Source organism: Megalobrama amblycephala, linkage group LG11 (genome assembly GCF_018812025.1).
Source record: "Megalobrama amblycephala isolate DHTTF-2021 linkage group LG11, ASM1881202v1, whole genome shotgun sequence".
In the NCBI taxonomy this organism is placed as follows: Eukaryota; Metazoa; Chordata; class Actinopteri; order Cypriniformes; family Xenocyprididae; genus Megalobrama; species Megalobrama amblycephala.
The window spans coordinates 30,457,958-30,475,175 of record NC_063054.1 but is presented as its reverse complement, the minus strand read 5'-3'; the positions used below and the strand labels follow the sequence as shown (position 1 = coordinate 30,475,175).

At 37.0% G+C, this 17,218-nt stretch overlaps 1 protein-coding gene across 1 annotated transcript in view; it reads left to right on the top strand.

Annotated features, from left to right (window-relative positions):
* Positions 1 to 17,218, top strand: part of LOC125278313 (protein FAM184A-like) — a 37,246-nt gene that overhangs the window by 1,711 nt on the left and 18,317 nt on the right. The window lies entirely within an intron of this gene.

Below are 17,218 nucleotides of genomic sequence, written 5' to 3'. Positions count from 1 at the left end.
TACATTCTTTAATATTTTAATTATGCATAATCCAGTACGGCTTATTTTGACCTCCTTTATGCATTCAAGTAGGGGTTTTGGGACATGCATTCTTGGGTTAAAACTTGCTTAAAGTTGATTTTTGTATGCTTAATACCATCATACCATAGTTGTTTTTAATTCAGTGCTAATAATTCTGGTCTCTACAACACTGATCATCCTCCATCCTCAGATTGGTCGCAGTGGAAATATTGATTAAATTGAAAGATCTATAGCTTAAGCATACTTTCTCTGCTGGTGTAGTAAGAATCTATATACGGTAAGCATGCCTTTCAATATTCGAGTTTGGCTTTTTTGGTATAGGGTTGGCGGCAGATCATCCTGATACTGTCATTTACATTATCATTTGTATGTTATATCTGTGGTTTAATCTGTGAATATTATCAACACCTGCTGTTTTGTATGATCCTCTTAGCCCTGACTGAGAAATGGGAATGGCATGTTTCCCAAGCCTGCGTCAGCTATTAATTTTCAGGTATTAGATCCAGTCAGGGTTCCCACGGTCACGGACAACCTGGAAATATCAGAGTTGAGTTTTGCAGCGCTGGAAAAGGTATTGCAATTCCTATAGTGAATATGCATTTTTCTCTAAAATACCTTATCAGCTAGATATTGATGATGTGTAGAGTTAAACATGCTTGATAGTGATGTTCGATTTGTGAGCCAGTTGTTCTTTTGAGTTTTTTTTAAATTATTTTAATGAATTGGTCAAAGCAGTTTAAATAATAGTGTGATTCATTAGCGAATCTGACTTGAATCTTTTCTTGATAATGACTTGATTTCCGTAAGTGTCTGCTTTGAAGTCTAGAATTTTTGATGAATCAAATAAAATATCTTCACTTACCCAAAAGCTGCTATTCTGTGTAAAGTTCATTTTTTTTATCATGAGCCAGTTGCTCTTTTGTGTTGCTTGATTTGTAATGAATGGTCAAACTGATTCACAGAATGGACAGAATGATTCATTAGTGAATCTGTCTTGAATAATTTGTTAGTGTAATGACTGGTTCGCTACAAGTGATTGCTTGGAAGATTGAAGAAATATAATATTTTCATGTACTCAAAGCCTCTATCCTGTGAAAGGTTGTTGATTATATTGTCTTGTAAAAAGCAATGTTCTGGCAGTCCTTGATCTGTGCTTGTTGCCTAACCGTTATACAAAGTGAGTGACGAAATACATATTGAAACTTAAGTGTGTGCAACCATTCATATTCCATAATCTATAAAATGATTTAACTCAGTCACTGCCTCAGGCAGATCTGTTGGTTTATGATTGCTGTTCTTGCGCATGCACACTGAAGTTCATTCATCCTTAGGGAGCTCGGGCTGCGCCACATAAATGAGATTACAATGCTTTGGCTGAGTATTGATGTACCTGTCAGACTATCATTAAACATGGACACCTGGGTCATTGCTTTTAAAGGACGTGCGAAGCACGAGGAAATGATGTGTCATCAAAAAAGTGTGCAGAGGATTTTGTAATTTATGATATTTCTGTCACATTACAATTCTTAGTGCTTTGGACTGCTAAGCACATTTATACCTCATTCTTGATTTGCAATTTAAATTGTTAATGCTTCTCTTGCGTTTTGCGTTCTCCCAAGAAACTTTGCATTTGCTCACAAAATGCTTGCATTTCCCCAAGAAACTTTGCGTTCACTCGCAAAATGTTTGCATTTCACCAAGATGTTTGTGTTCCCCTGATAAACTTTCTGTTCACTCGCAAAATGATTTGCGTTTCCCTAAGAAACTTTGGGTGTGCTCACAAAATGTTTGTGTTCCCCTGAGAAACTTTGCGTTCTCTCGCAAAATGGTTTGCGTTTCATTGAGAAACTTTCCATTCACTCTCTAAATGTTTGCGTTCCCCTGAGAAACTTTCCGTTCACTCGCTAAATGTTTGCATTCCCCTGAGAAACTTTCCGTTCACTCGCTAAATGTTTGCGTTCGCCTGAGAAACTTTCCGTTCACTCGCTAAATGTTTGCGTTCCTCTGAGAAACTTTCCGTTCACTCGCTAAATGTTTGCGTTCCCCTGAGAAACTTTCCGTTCACTCGCTAAATGTTTGCGTTCGCCTGAGAAACTTTCCGTTCACTCGCTAAATGTTTGCGTTCCTCTGAGAAACTTTCCGTTCACTCGCTAAATGTTTGCGTTCGCCTGAGAAACTTTGCATTCACTCGCTAAATGTTTGCGTTCCCTTGAGAAACTTTGCATTCACTCGCTAAATGTTTGCGTTCCCCTGAGAAACTTTCCGTTCACTCGCTAAATGTTTGCGTTCCTCTGAGAAACTTTCCGTTCACTCGCTAAATGTTTGCGTTCGCCTGAGAAACTTTGTTCACTCCCAAAATGTTTGCGTTCCCCTGAGAAACTTTCCGTTCACTCGCTAAATGTTTGCGTTCCCCTGAGAAACTTTCCGTTCACTCGCTAAATGTTTGCGTTCGCCTGAGAAACTTTCCGTTCACTCGCTAAATGTTTGCGTTCCTCTGAGAAACTTTCCGTTCACTCGCTAAATGTTTGCGTTCGCCTGAGAAACTTTGTTCACTCCCAAAATGTTTGCGTTCCCCTGAGAAACTTTCCGTTCACTCGCTAAATGTTTGCGTTCGCCTGAGAAACTTTCCGTTCACTTGCTAAATGTTTGCGTTCCCCTGAGAAACTTTCCGTTCACTCGCAAAATTTTTGCGTTCCCCTGAAAACTTTGCGTTCGCTCCCAAATGTTTGCATTTACCAGAGAAAATTTGGGTCTGCTCACAAAATGGTTTGCGTTTCCCTGAGAAACTTTGCATTTACTCGCAAAATGTTTGCGTTCCCTTGAGAAACTTTGCATTCACTCGCTAAATGTTTGCGTTCCCCTGAGAAACTTTCCGTTCACTCGCAAAATGTTTGCGTTCCCCTGAGAAACTTTCCGTTCACTCGCAAAATGTTTGCGTTCCCCTGAGAAACTTTCCGTTCACTCGCAAAATGTTTGCGTTCCCCTGAAAAACTTTGCGTTCGCTCCCAAATGTTTGCATTTCCCTGAGAAAATTTGGGTCTGCTCACAAAATGGTTTGCGTTTCCCTGAGAAACTTTGCATTCACTCGCTAAATGTTTGCGTTCCCCTGAGAAACTTTCCGTTCACTCGCAAAATGTTTGCGTTCCCCTGAGAAACTTTGCGTTCGCTCCCAAATGTTTGCATTTCCCTGAGAAAATTTGGGTCTGCTCACAAAATGGTTTGCGTTTCCCTGAGAAACTTTGCATTCACTCGCTAAATGTTTGCGTTCCCCTGAGAAACTTTCCGTTCACTCGCAAAATGTTTGCGTTCCCCTGAGAAACTTTCCGTTCACTCTCAAAATTTTTGCGTTCCCATAAAAACCTTTGCGTTCCCACCCAAATGTTTGCATTTCCCTGAGAAAATTTGGGTTCGCTCACAAAATGGTTTGCGTTTCCCTGAGAAACTTTGCATTCACTCGCTAAATGTTTGTGTTCCCCTGAGAAACTTTCCGTTCACTCGCAAAATGTTTGCGTTCCCCTGAGAAACTTTGCGTTCGCACCCAAATGTTTGCATTTCCCTGAGAAAATTTGGGTCTGCTCACAAAATGGTTTGCGTTTCCCTGAGAAACTTTGCATTCACTCGCTAAATGTTTGCGTTCCCCTGAGAAACTTTCCATTCACTCGCTAAATGCAAGCGAACGCAAAATTTCTCAAGGGAACACAAAAGATTTGCGAAGGAACACAAAGGTTTTGTGAGCGAATGCAAAGTTTCTCGGGGGAATGCAAAACCATTGAAATATATTTTTTTTTCCATCCCATCCCATATTTTTTCCACCACCATGTCACTTTAGGGGCTCCATAGAACTGAAAATGACAATGCAGTATAAAGTTAAAGGAATAGTTCACCCAAAAATGAAAAACCTGTTCTTATCTAATCACATTCATGCTGTTTTAAAGCTGACTTTCTTTCTGTATTTATTTTCTTTCAAAATATTTTTTGCCCATAAAATCAAAGTCAAAAGGGTCCAGTGTTGAGTCCTTGACTTCTTTTGTGTTTTGAGTAAGAAAGAAAGTCAAATCAGTGTTATTTTAGGATAATTGAGATAGTATTAATAACATTTAGATTATATTTGATTTTTTTTCCATTTTCTTTTTAGGTTTTAGTAATTTTGTTGTGTGGTTTTGGCATAACAGCAAATGTGTTTCTGAAGTTTTATGCAGTTGGTTTGGGCAGAGCTGTAATGAGGTCCCAAGATCCTGACTCTACAGTTTTAAGAGAAGCTTTTTCATTTTTATGTTTTGAACATTTTTTACTTTTCATAGTTAAGTGTATTGTTAGTGCATTAGTACTTTGTCAGCCCCTTTCTCATGCGGCGCTCATGTTGAAAATTACAATTTCAAATTTCAATCAATTTGATCCCTTGCCTCTATTGCCTCCGTCTTTCCACTTGGTATCCACACCTCCCAGTCTCCAGATGGGCCCAGTCTAGGTCTCACAGCCTCCTGATGGGTATCAATAAACTCCAGAAGCATCGCATTGCTATTCAATTACCTCCAACAGGTCGTTTGTGCGAAAACATTTGATGCTTCTCACACAAATGCTTGTTCAGTAGCTGGCCTTCAGAGCTTTTTATATCTAATTATCATCTTTACTGCAGCTGTTGAAGCAGTTTAAGTCAGTCTTTACTGTCTTTCTTACTGGCTGTTCAATCTTTTTGTTCTACACTTTAGGAGACTGTAAATTACCTGCTGGTCTTTTTACAAAAGTTGGCATTTTTGTCATACTTTAAAATTAGATTTTGATGACCCTAAATATACACTTGAGTGAATTTTCAAGATGTTGATCATTAAAAATGGAGGAATCCTAAAAATTGCATTTTGGTTATTATTTTACTGCCCCGATAAAGCTATTCCACAAGACAACATTAACTGTAATTGTTTATTTTGTATATTTTAATACATTTTGCAAGGAGACAAAAGGGGTTTGGAAACATATTCACTCAACTGTTTATGATTTTAATGCACATATTTATACAGATGGGCCGTATAAAAATATAAGTATTCATTGCCACCATCAAAAATGGCTATAATAGTACTTGGAAGAAATTTTCCTCAATCTATTGTTATAATTCCATAGCAATACAACTATCAAAACCAGTAACATTTTCTAATGAAACTAGCTGTGAAAAATGTTGCCCTAAGTGAGGATATTTAATTAAGCTGCTATGCAGACTCTTGGCTAATTTTCTGTATTATTAGAGTATTATGCAGCCACTGAAATTCAATAAATCTAAGAAATACATAAAGCAGCTATGATTTGCCAGTTGAGACAAAAGTAGTACAAGCTAGGCTTTATCCTCTGCATATATATTGCGTCAAAACCATTACTGCAATGTATTCTTGTATGTTATGTAACGTAATTACATTATATTCACACTGAAGCTTATGCAAGATTGAAGGCCACGTTGTAGTCTTAAGTATGACTGAGTTGCCATAAGGGTTCATAAATAGGTCATTCTCTTTTAATTCACCAAGTGTTTCGGTTTTGGTTTCCTATAATGTTGCATTTCACCTTGTCTTGAGAGATAATGTTCCTCTTAGACTTTAATTCATTCAGTTGACAACATTAGCATTTGATTGTTGGGGGTCATATAGCGGCAGGTGCTTAAGTTCCATGTGGCTTGACATGTGAAGTCGGTTGTAACCTCTATGTTTGAATCATGGCATGAGAGGAGGATGTGCGTGTGTCATAATCCAGGGGTTAATATGATTCTTGCGCAGGCCGCATGGCAGATGGTGGAAGCCCAGGGCACAGGGACTTAGGTGCAATAGTGAATGTGAGGACTATAACAATGTTTCCTTAAGGGAACAGCTTGCTTACTCTGATAACACAGAGAAATGGCACTGCATGCTTACAGTAGCTTATAAAACACTAAGCGGCATTGTTGTGAAATTGTTACTTTATTACTGTGTTAATTCCTTATCCCACTATAAGGTAGAAAGCCAGTACCATAGACTTTTTGAATGTATATTTTATTAGTTAGTCAGAGTCAGCATACATAATTACTACCTCCATTTAGGCAAAAATGTAGACAAAAATGAATAATATCCACATCTAAATAAGTTTATGTGCTCTTTAAACTTGATTTAATGTATCTATTGTGTTTGAGGAAGGAATCTGTACATATAATGACCATTTAACACACCAATTTGCTTATTCTGTCTAAAAATATATATATATTTTTTTTGCTCAGAATCCCATTTCCTGAAAGTTTAACCTTTTGGATGTAGAATATCATTCTTCTAATCTAGTAGCTTGTTATATCCAATTTGAGGAGGAAATGAAATAAAATGAGCCAGCCATAATTCAGCAAATATTAACCTTCACTGCAGAACACTTTTTAGATTTCCACAATGTCTGGTCTGGTCTTGACAAAATTCATTGAAAACTATCATATTAGTAAAAATGTGAATATGTCATAGGCCTAATCAGATTGAGGGCTACTTGACAATATAATCATATGTCCATCCATCCATCCATCCATCCATCCATCATATTCTATCCCATTAACCTACCCATCACAGAAAACTCTCTGCATTTTTGATTTTCAAAAAAACATCACTTAGTATGATTTATAAGCTGTTTTCCTCAACACAAGGTGTCCCCTCAAGGTGAATGTACATATAAATTGAGTGCCTGATGAAAATAATTGGAGTTTAGAATTATATTTATATTATATCTAATTATATAATACATTATTATTTATTAAAATACAATTAATTATATTTATAATATTTTATTCATATACTGATTATATTCATTTTGTGGCCATTGTATTAAAATATTTGACTATTCAATGCCACAATTCATCAGAATTAATTACACATATTTTTATATGTAAAACTGACACATTCCCCCACTGCAAATTCAGAAAAAAACATTTAAATTAATATAGATAATCTGTTGTTATTTAGACAGATGCTTTATTTGGATAGTTTAGTATTATACAAAGCATCTGTTGTGTCGTCAGAATAACTAGAGATGATTTGTGAGTATTAGACACAGACAAATACATAGGTACACTTTGGAAATGGGTCCTTTGATGAGAACTCAGACCCATCATGTGGTCACAGCGCAGGTCAGAACACACAGAACATGTTCACTCACGTGTGATAAGACAATTCTCTCCTTCCCACACTTCCATTCATGTCGGGCGATGTAATCGTTAAATATAATCCACTAAAAGCATGGATCTTTTAACCTGCATCTGCATCATTTAGCAACCTCATTGCAATATTAAAACGTCTGTGTTTTCATGCAAGTACATTGTGGTTTCATGTGGTCTTATAAATGGCAGCTGTGATCCACTTCAAAAGGTGTTTTTGCGCTGTCTGACTGCATGTTGCATGCATGCATATATATATATATATATATATATATATATATATATATATATATATATGCAACATGCAATCAGACTGCGCAAAAAAGGTGAAGTAAGCGAGGTGCCTATGTAGCATAGAATGTTCATGAATTTTGGGGGCGGAGCTATCAAGATAGGGGTGTGATCCTTTGGGTAGTGCCGTTTTTGTTTTGGTGATTTCAAATATCAACAGTGTGTCTCAGAAATCACTTACTGCACCTTTAAATTACTGATAGCCACCACGATAATATAGGTGGCACAATAGAAAGACACATGTTGAATCAGATTTCATTGAAAGCAGCCTGTTCATAAAACATATGACTTATTTGTCCATATGCAGATAAAATCATTTGCATTCTGCATGTTTGGTTGTTTGTCAAATGGATGCACCCAATGCATGCACATACACACAGATACACCACTCAATTTTTATTAAAATAGGGATTCAGCACATTCAGAATTGACATTGTCCTACTTGTACAACATAAAAAAGGCATTACCAAGATGATATCAAAAAAATCGGTATTTCTGCCAGAGCAATAGACTCTGTGGATTTTATTTCTGTGCTGGAAAAGGTCTGGGGGATAAAGACGCTGTGTATGCATTACTGTAGCAGGTCAGTGCTGACACGAGAGGAAGGCTATGCTCCCTAAAGCTCAGTGCTGTTGGAGCCCTTCGGCGGTCTTCTCTGCCCGGCCCCTTCTGTCATCACCCTCATTGGGATAAACAGTCACCGAAAACAGTCGAGGAGGGCGGTGAAAACTTGAGATAAAAGAATGTTTTCATCTTTTCACTTCTGGCAGTGAATTTTTGTTTTGTGTTCTTTATACCATAGAAAAAAAATATGCCTGTTGTTGTGTGGAGTTTTGTTGAGAGTTCTGTGAGGTTTCTCTTACCTCAGTCAGACCCCCGACTGATCGGCAAGGCCCAGTGGACTGAAAACTTCACTTTTCATTCATCTGAGCCGTCTGACAGATTTCCTCTCTTTCTTTTTGCACTCTTTCCCTGTGCTTATAGCAAGTGTTGGCAGTGGTAGAAATTTTCCAGTTATAGGATGTGAGGGACCCAATATGGCTTGTCCTTTCACATCAGAAGGTGCTAATAATTGTTGACTTCAAGACCTCACACTTTCAGATCATTAACCGCTTCCATCTTTCTCTCTCTTGTGCTGTCTTTTTATCAGTAGCCACATACATGTTCAGTTTGGGGTTGATACAATTTTTCAGGGGGGTTTTTGTAAAGAAATTCTTTTTTTTTTTTGCCTCGTTTGAAATGACACACTATACGAGATGAAACGATCGATTCTTGCATCCCAATGGCCATTGTTGTTTACGAATCACATCGACACCATATGTCAAATGAATCATGCCAAAATTGGGCTGATATTGTGTAGTCTGAACCCCGCATAAGATAAGTATTAATGTATTAATGTAATAGTGACTTGAATGTGTTTCAGTATCGTTTTAATACATTAATTACTCAACTTCATGTCGTTCCAAACTCCTTTGTTCATCTTCAAAACACAAATTAAAGGTGCCCTAGAATTAAAAATTTAATTTATATTGGCATAGTTAAATAACGAGTTCAGTACATGGAAATGACATACAGTGAGTCTCAAACTCCATTGTTTCCTCCTTCTTATATAAATCTCATTTGTTTAAAAGACCTCAGAAGAACAGGCGAATCTCAACATAACACCGACTGTTACGTACAGTGTACAGTCGGGGTGTACGCCCCCAATATTTGCATAGCTCATGATCAAGGCATTACACAAGGGCAGCCAGTATTAACGTCTGGATGTGCACAGCTGAATCATCAGACTAGGTAAGCAAGCAAGAACAATAGCGAAAAATGGCAGATGGAGCGATAATAACTGACATGATCCATGATAACATTATATTTTTAGTGATATTTGTAAATTGTCTTTATAATTGTTTCGTTAGCATGTTGCTAATGTACTGTTAAATGTGGTTAAAGTTACCATCGTTTATTACTGTATTCATGGAGACAAGACTGTCGTTATTTTCATTTTTTAAACACTTGCAGTCTGTATAATTCATAAACACAACTTCATTCTTTATAAATCTCTCCAACAGTGTGTAATGTTAGCTTTAGCCATGGAGCAAAACCTCAAACTCATTCAGAATCAAATGTAAACATCCAAATAAATACTATACTCACATAATCCGATGCATTCATGCAGTATGCATGATGAACACTTTGTAAAGATCCATTTTGAGGGTTATATTAGCTGTGTAAACTTTGTTTAGCCACTGTTTAAGGCAAGCGCGAGCTCCGGGGGCAGAGAGCGCAAGCATTTAAAGGGCCCGCAGCATGAATCGGCGCATTTCTAATTATGCCCCAAAATAGGCAGTTAAAAAAATTATATAAAAAAAAATCTATGGGGTATTTTGAGCTGAAACTTCACAGACACATTCAGGGGACACCTTAGACTTATATTACATCTTGTAAAAAAACGTTCGATGGTACCTTTAAGATATTTTTGATGAAATCTAATGATGAAGTTTTTTTTATCCCCCATAGAAAGCAACGTTATTGCCGTCATTCAAGGTCCAGAAAAGTAGTAAAGACATTGTTAAAAATGTAGCTAGCCTCTGTTTTGTTTGACAACACTTCGAACGTCAACAGAAAGTTACTCCACCTAGGATCACTTAGAGCACCTTTAACCCTCTGGAGTCTGAGGCTGATTTGGGGCTTTGGGAAGTTTTGGCATGCCCTGACATTTGTGCTTTTTTCAGTTGTTCATAAACATATAAATGACAAAAGTGTCATTACACTGTATTCAGCACAAACTAGGCTACAATAATATGTGAGGAACATGTATGTACATGTTTGTATTTTTGAAGGAATAATGTTTATGCGTGGTTATTGAAAAAACAAAAAACTTAAGTCACTGAAATAAGGCCAAAAAAAGTATTAAATCTGTGTTCACAAGACATTTGGGTATTGGAGGTTGTAGACTAGAGTTTTTGCTTCAGAATTATGTAAAAATTATGCTGCCTACTCCTTCATATAAAACAATATATTGATTTAGTTTTTGTAAGACACTTTATGTCAAGAAACACAGTATGCATGGAGGTGTGAATGATCATGAATAATGGGCCATTTACACCTGGGAAGACAAAAGAATCACATAATAATGACCTGAAATGACATGCATATTAATGAGGCCTTTCAGTCAGGTAGGCTGTGAAAAAAACCCTCTGTAATAATGTCTCAGCTCATCATAAACAGCAATACTGTGAAATATTATTACAATTTAAAATAATGGTATTCTATGATATTCTTTAAAATATAATGTATTTCTGTGATGCAAAGTGTCTGAACAATTATGTTACCTCTATGGCATTTCATATAGGCTTTTAGCTTAAAAGCATGCACATTTGGAGAAATATTGATGGATTCTTATATATTTATGTCAATTTTCTATACTGAGAAGTAATATTTATTGTCATCAATATGAGTGCTGGATACTGTGTTTTCAATTCATACTTGCAGCCGGAGGGCGCTCTGTACACCTTTAGTCCACAAATTATTCTAAAGAAGAAGAGGACATTTCAGGAATGGTGTTTTTAATTCATACTTGCAGCCGGAGGGCGCTCTCTGTACACCTTTAGGCCACAAATTCATATAAAGAAGAAAAGGAACTAGGAACTAACGGCATATCTTCTACAGATCGCTAACCATGGCTTTAACATCCAAATAAACACTTTTCAAGACAATAAATACACGATTGAGACGATGTATGCATGTATTGCCTCTGAATTTGCGTCTGAATAGCGCTGGCTCTGTGGGCGTGGCCGCATTAACGGGGAATGAGCTGAATCACAGACTTCTGACATGGCTCTCTTTTCATACAGATTACATAAACACAGAATGTTTGTTTTCGATTTGACTTGCACGATTTAAAACCTGACATTTCAACGTTTCTTTAGACATAAGTGTCATTTTTTTTGTCATTACTATTCATAAGTTACAGTTCATTTTCTGAGAACTATCAGATTGGACTTCGTTCAGAGGGAGAGGAGAGATCATGCATCATGTTAGTTTTCTTTATTTTATAAAAAGCACAACGTTGTGTTTTTACTCTGAGTGTACACAAATAAAAGAAGACATTCTATAATTTCAATTGATATATTACTTATGTCTCTATGACAAGAAATTACGGAGTATTTTAAGTCTGTTTTGCTGCAATGTGAAAAAAATCCTGCAAAACGCGCCGGCGTTAGGGAGTTAATAATGTTTTTACTAATTTTCTAAACCTTGAATAACGGTAATTACGTTGCTTTTTATGGAGGATAAAAAAAACTCTTGGACTTCATCAAAAATATCTTAACTTATGTTCTGAAGATGAACTAAGGTCTTACAGGTTTAGAACAACATAAGAGTTAGAACTTAATGACAGAAATTTCATTTATGGGTTAATTAACCCTTTAACACTTTTCCATGACTGGCTATTAGTGCATAGTAGAAAGTCGCAAATTGAGATGCAGCCCACGGTTTCCTGCAGAGCTCATATCCTGAGCTCATTACTGAATGTGAGTTTCAGCCGTTTTGACCTAGGGCAATTTTGTAAGTCTACCTCTGCACTGCTACTGTAGAAGACACACAGTTGCATGCGTTCATGCATGCCGTGGGTCAGCCGAGTGCAGGTTTGACCTAGACCTTGACTTCCTTCACTTTCTCCTGTGGCCAGCTGAGCAAAGGTCATACCTGTGTGAACTGAAGCAAAGAATCTCAAACTCTGGCTCTGCTCTGTGTTGATAAAGCTTTCCCACTCGCTATTATTTCATTTGGCCTCTGAGATGACTTTTCCCCATTCACTCGAATCAGCTTCTAGCAGGCAATCAACGTTCCAGTGCTATCGTTTTTCTGAATCGGCTAAGCCTTCAAGGTAAACGCGCAATCAATGATAAGAAGCTCATTCACTTTCTCCAGTGAAGCCCCCTCACACATTTTACTGATAGGCTCTGAGTGAGTGCTGATGAATTGAGGCTATTTTTAGCCAGATGCCAAGTTGAAGTCTGTTAAATAGCATTGTGTTGTCATCAAGAGATTCGCAAAGAATTTAACTATTCCAGTTCTGCTACCTGTTAACAATTCTTTTGGTTTTCTTATGGTTCCACGACTGATTTTAGTACTGTTGTGAGAGAAATTTGGAAAGAAATGCAGTTACATCTTCACACAATGAGATAATTTTAAAAATGTAAATAATAAATACATATTTTAAAACAATTGTTTTCATTTACACAGACTTTTTAATGAGTTTTCATTGTCTTTATAGAGATGGCATAAATGCAATCCAATAACAAACAAAAATGTGGTGACATTTAATTTTCATTTTAATTCAATTTAATATAATAATGTAGAGATGTTGTTTAATGAACAACCATTTTATATCTTGCAAGCCTTAAAGTCACCATGAAATCAAAATTGACAATTATTTTATTTATATGGAATATTAACAGTATTTATTATAAATGATTTATCCCTGCACATCATTATTATTTTTTTTAATCCATGTTGTTTGGTACAATAAAAGAAACTGTTCTGAAGGTCATTTAAGGTGATCGTACAACGGTATGTGTTTGATTTACTAAAATAATCCGACTTATAAGATTCATTTGCAAGGGAATCGGATTAAACTGATAGCATTGTAATGTTTTGATTTACAAAAAAGGACTCAAAGTCTAACTTTTGGAATAGGACTAAAAAGAACCGATTAGATAAGAGTCATTGGTTTGAGAATCTGACTGCACTGGTCACACTGTTTTGATTCACTAAAATGAACCGACTCATAAGACTCATTTGCTCAGCAATTGGACTAAACTGCTGTATGATTTTAATTTACTGAAAATAACCAACTCAAGAGAATCATACATCCAGGAATCATTTGTTCAGTAATTGGACTCCACTGGTTGTGCTGTGCAGTTTTGATTTACCATATTGAGTAAATTAATATGAGTAATTCAAATGTCAATCAGAATCACGTGTAAATTGTAGTGAAGAAAACACGAGTCAGAATGAGGCTTCGTCGTAAAGCTTAAAAATGCTGCCTTCGGAGTATGCATTCCTAGGTCAAATCAAGTCATCTTCATTTGTATAGCGCTTTTTACAATACAGATTGTTTCAAAGCAGCTACACAGTGATAATAGGAAAACTAGATGAAAAAAGTTTGTCAAGACAAACTTTAAGTTGGCTTGAAAAAGCTGGCCCAGAAAGTTTGAAGCAGTTTTAAAAGTTTTCAGTTTGAAAGTGTTCAGTTTTAGTTTAGTAGTTTAGATAGATAGATATCGGTTGCTAGTGTACTAAGGTGTTGCTATGTGGTTGCTAGGGTACTCAGGGATGCTAGGGTATTGCTATACGGTTGCTAAGGTATTATGGGTGTTTGCTAGGGTGTTGCTATGCGGTTGCTAGGGTACTCGGGCTGGTTTTTAGGATGTTGCCAGGGTGATTTGTGTGGTTGCTAGGCAGTTGCCATGGTGTTCTGGGTGGTTGCTATGTGGTTGCTAGGTTGGTAGATGATAGATAGATAAGTAGAAAGATAGATTTAGTTTGAGATAGATAGATAGATAGATAGATAGATAGATATCAGTTGCTAGGGTACTAGGGGTGGTTGCTAGGGTACTCAGGGTGGTTGCTAGGGTGTTGCTATACGGTTGCTAAGGTATTCTGGCTGGTTTCTAGGGTGTTGCTATATGGTTGCTAAGGTATTATGGGTGGTTGCTAGGGTGTTGCTATGTGGTTGCTAGGGTACTCTGGCTGGTTTTTAGGATGTTGCCAGGGTGATTTGTGTGGTTGCTAGGCGGTTGCCATGGTGTTCTGGGTGGTTGCTATGTGGTTGCTAGGTTGTTCTGGGTGGTTGCTATGAGATTGATTGATTTAGTTTGATAGATCAATAGATTTAGTTTGATTGATAGACAGATAAATAGATAGATAGATAGATAGATAGATAGATAGATAGATAGATAGATAGATAGATAGATAGATAGATAGATAGATAGAGTTTGGAGTTTGTGGAGTTAAAGCTCTAGGAGGAGTTGGAGTCAGAAATTTTAGTCTCAGAAGAAAATAGCATTACAGTAAGTTGGCTTTCTCAAGCCAACTCAATTAATGGACAGAGATTGTTTTGGCTTTACAGCACCTCTAGAAACAAGTTATTGTCGAGCTAAAGTAGGTTTTTGATTGAATCACTTCCATTGTAAAAATCATTAATTATTAATTCAGGGGCCACTTAAATGAAAACTTTTTAACAGAAAACTTTTAATGCGTTCTTGCCGTTCATTTACTTGTTTAGTCTATAGATTTGCACGTTTGAACGTGTATGTGCGCAGACGCTTTTTAAAAAAAGTTACATTGCAAATTACTTATCTGGCCCGCATAATACAGAATTACTAGTTGTTTCTGCGGTTCCATGCAAAATCGTTTTGATAACGTTTTATTTATACATGGAAAGGGAAGGAGGCCTTCACAGGGGATAGTTTAGTTGACACTTCAGAGATGCGTTGTTGTCGTGTCTAGATGCAGGTCCTTCATCTCATCTGGATATGGCCTGGATCTGGCAGACCATGGTAAACCTCTGGATAAACAGAGAGAGACTAATATTAGCGTAGACACCATTCTTCTTATGATGTAGCGAGTACATCAGATGTTATGGGAAGTGTTCCCGGTTCTGGGTGACCTAATTTAGGTATGAAGGCATCAAGGCACGTCTGAATCCAATGTTAGCTTCACTTCCTGTCTCCTGAGATACCTTCATCTGATCGATTTTTAAAGGCAGCATAGATGTATCCTTCGCTTCGTTTCGTGACAGTTGATCTAAAAAATAAAGATGGTGTCTAAAAGTTGTAGTTGGTGGTCAGTTTGTGTGTAAATGTTTTTGACCAACATTTCCACTTTTTATGTAATTTCTAGGGAGAAATTACTATTGTAGTTATTTAATATTCACTTAGTTCTCACCAAAGATCACACTATTTTGAAATCAGTTTCATGAGTTATCTTCATGCACAAACACTGCCTTCAAAGTAATTGCCTGATAGGGTAGCGAGGCAACAAGTCAGCTGCCTGAGCTTTTGGACGCAGCCTGCGTTTGTGCTGCAATCTGTCACAGCATTAGTGAAAAAGTTCTAATAACTGACGGTAAATGGGTTCAGGTGTTTCTAAAAAATGTAACCGGTTCTGAATGAGAAGTTCTCTATTCCCAACCAAAGAGGTAAACCTTTCTCACTGCAGTTAGATGCATCTTATGAGTGTACTTGGCATTTGTGTGCACACCTCTAGTGCCATGGAGTTCTCAAAGACCTTACCTTGTTTGACTGACCGATGTCTTGAACTCATTTTCTTTGATAATGCTCCAAGCTGAAAAATAGTGAAAAACTCTTTAGAAGAAGCCTGCTGGAGTTACATGAGACATGGTTAGGAATGCTAATGAGGTGATTAGCCCCTAATATGTGATTGGAAGAGGCGTCCAGCAGTTCCACACTACAGGAGACCCCATTAATTTGAGGAGACAGTTGATTAGTCTGCATATTTTATATTTTTTATATTTAAAAAAAAACGCCTTTGTTGATTTAATCCCAAGCTAATCACTTCAGTCTATTCATAAAACATTTTTTATGCCAGGGAAGTTTTGGCACATAATGAACAAGGGCATTGCCATAATAATTACCATGTTCTGGAACTCCAGAAAGTTGCATATATTGCTTATGACCATTTAGCTGACATTTAGCTGATGTCATTTTATAAGCAGAAGTCCAAGGCATAATGGCCTGCTGAAGATATTGTTATCCTTTCTGCAAGACTAAGTCCCTTTTTTAATATAAATTGCATCTTATCAGTGGATCGTTAAAGATTATTTTTGCTTTCCTCAGGTGTTTTGAGGCCGAGCGTAATGAGGCTGACCAGAGAGGAGCAGCAGGTGAATGTTTCAGTGCTATAGTAGGCTCTGCTTAAATGAAGATCCATTGCTTCCACAAGTGAATTTGAGGTTAAAGAAAAGTGCCACTGTGGGCAATTCTCAATGCCGCTGTGATCCGTCTCCACTCTCATACGGGTGCGTCTGTGCACGTCCCTCAGGGTGTTGAGTCATGCTATTATCAACTCTTTATTTCTTTAATGAATTTTCACCTCTCTTCTCAGCATCCGGCTAGCCACAATAGAGGAGCATCACCCCGTGTCTGAGGTGCCCAGGATTCCATTTGCTGGTGACACCCAATTCAGCTGTTGGCGTATGGTTGTTTTTTTTCTGGGAAAGGTCTGCATAAGATTTTGTATCCACTGACATTGCAGTGGAAAGCAAGGTAATTTGTTTTGTATCACCTGTGTGGAGGTGATTCTCTATTTGAGAAGTGATTCTGGAAAGGGTTGTGCGGTTATCAGGGCTGGTAATCAAAAGGTTGTTGGTTCAAACTAGGAAAAGTACTGTTCAAAAGTTTGAGGTCAGTATGATTTTTTTTTTTTTTTTTTATAAAAGGAAAGAAATTAATACTTTTATTCAGCAAGGATTCTTTAAATTGATCCAAAGTGACAGTGAAAACATTTATAATGTTAAAAGAGATATATGTACAAGCAAATAAATGCAGTTCTTTCGAACTTTCAGTTCATCAAAGAATCTTGAAAAAAGGTATAACAGTTTCCACAAAATATTAAGCAGCACGACTGTTTCAACATTGATAATAATAAGAAATGTTTCTTGAGCACCAAATCAGCATATTAGAATGATTTCTGAAAGATCATGTGACACTGAAGACTGGAGTAATGATGCTGAAAATTCAG